Source organism: Mus caroli, chromosome 8 (genome assembly GCF_900094665.2).
Source record: "Mus caroli chromosome 8, CAROLI_EIJ_v1.1, whole genome shotgun sequence".
NCBI lineage: Eukaryota > Metazoa > Chordata > Mammalia > Rodentia > Muridae > Mus > Mus caroli.
The window spans coordinates 62,495,200-62,497,388 of NC_034577.1; the positions used below are offsets into that span (position 1 = coordinate 62,495,200).

General features: G+C 47.3%; 1 protein-coding gene across 2 annotated transcripts in view; it reads left to right on the plus strand.

Moving 5' to 3' along the window:
- The window catches only part of Homer3 (homer scaffold protein 3), an 11,731-nt gene that overhangs the window by 3,621 nt on the left and 5,921 nt on the right, over positions 1–2,189 (plus strand). The gene's annotated exons all lie outside the window — the stretch shown is intronic.

Sequence of the window (2,189 nt, forward strand, 5' to 3'; positions counted from 1 at the left end):
CCTGGCTGTCCTGGAACTCACTTTGTAGACCAGGCTGGCCTCGAACTCAGAAATCCGCCTGCCTCTGCCTCCCGAGTGCTGGGACTAAAGGCGTGCGCCACCACGCCCGGCTCCGGCTAAAATTTTTTAATTAAAAAAAAAAAATTCCTTTTTTATTTGCTTCGGTGTAAATGTGTATGGGTGTGCCTATGGAGACAGAGGAGTGGGCTTGGCTTCCTGTCTACTATGTGGGCTCTAAGAATGGAGCATCTTGGCTCTCACTGGGCCACAATTTAGCCGCAAATTTGTTTTGCTTTGTTTTGATTTTCTATGTAGCTCTGCCTGTTCTGGAATTCACTCTGTAGATCAGGCTGGCCTTGAACTCAGAGATCCACCTGCTTCTGCCTCCTAAGTGCTGGGACTAAGACTGTGTGCCACCATGGCCAGCTTTTGATTTTTTTGTTGTTGTTATTTAATATTTTTTATGTATGTAAGTCTTTTGCTTCCATGTATCTATGTGTACTTGCATGTGTATGCACTGTGCCTGTGGAGGCCAGTAGAGGGCGCCAGATCCCCTGGAGATGGAATCACAGACAGTTGAGTGCCACCATGTGAGTGCTGGGAACAGACCCTGGGTCCTCTGGAAGAGCGGCTCTCGTGCTCCTAATCACTGAGCCAGAGCCATCTCTCCAGACCCCTATTATTTTTTATTTTATTTGGGGCATGGGGGGCGGGGCTAGGGGATGTTTCCAGACAGGGTTTTTCCTGTGTTTCTCTGGCTGTCCTGAAACTTGCTTTGTAGACCAGGGTGGCTTTGAACACCTGCCTCTGGCTCCTGAGTGCTGGGATTGAAGGCCTGTGCCACCACACCTGCCTGGCTTTGTTTTGTCTTTTAAGTTTTAGGCAGGGTTTCACTGTCACTCTCCACAATCCTTCTGCCACTAGAGTGCTAGCTCACAGGTGTGTGCCACCACCCCTGATTGGTTGTTTATTTAAGGTCTCTCTGGCCTCTAGCAATCCTATGTCAGACTTCCTGGTGGCTAGAATTAGCCCTTGCCTGGTTAAAAAGTAATACTTTCCGGGCCTGGAGAGCTGGCTCTGTGATTAAGAGCACTGGCTGCTCTTGCAGAAGATCCAGGTTCAATTCCCAGTACGTACATGGTGACTCACAGCCATCTGTATCTTCAATTCCAGGACATTTGACACCTCTGGCTCCCAAGGGTACCAGGCCTTGGTGCCCAGATAGACATGCAGGAAAAACATGGATACATGTCAAATAAAAGAAGTTTTTAAAAAATTATTTTCTTTTTTTATTTTTCATTTTTGTGGGTAGTGGGGTCTTTACTCTATAGCCCTGGCTGGTCTAGAACTTGCTATGTAGACAAGGCTGGTCTCAGACTCACGTTGTAGCTGAGGCTAACCTTGAATTTCTAATCTGCCTGTCTGAGCCTCAGGGGCTTACAGGGCAGCAGTACAACGAAGGGTGCAGCTTAAACACTGTGGGGGTGGGAGATGGCTCAGGGGCTAAGAGCAAGTGCTGCTCTTGCAGGCAGTGAGTTCAGTTTCCAGCCCCCACATGGTGGGCCCACCTTCTATAACTCCATGGAGGGGATTTGATGCCTCTGGTTTCTGGGGGCACTTATATACACAATTAACAGTAATAGAAATAAATTTAAAAACAAGTTTTCTTTTAAAGTTTCTATTCTATTGATTTCTTGTTTCTGGGTTGTGCCTGTGTAGGTCCTCATGTGCAGTGGGAGTCTGTAGGTTCTAAGGACCAAACTTATGTCCTCAGGCTCGTAGCAAGCCTATGGAGCCAGCTCACTAGCCTCCTGGTTTTTGTTTTTTTGTTTTGTTTTTTCAAGCCAGGTTTCACTGTGTAGTTTTTGCTGTCCTGAAATTTGCTGTGTAGACCAGGCTGGCACCAAACTCAGAGATCCTCCTGCATCTGCCTCCTCAGTGCTGGGATTAAAGGTGTGCACCACTGATGCCTGGCTTTATTGATTTATTTATTTTTGATTTTTTTGAGACAGGGTTTCGCTGTGTAGCCCTGGCTGTCCTGGAACTCATTCTGTAGACCAGGCTGGCCTTGAACTCAGAAATGCCTGCCTCTGCCTCCCAAGTGCTGGGATTAAAGGCATACACCACCACGCCTGGCTTTTTTTGCTTTTTAAAAAAAATTTAGCCGGGCGTGGTGGCGCACGCCTTTA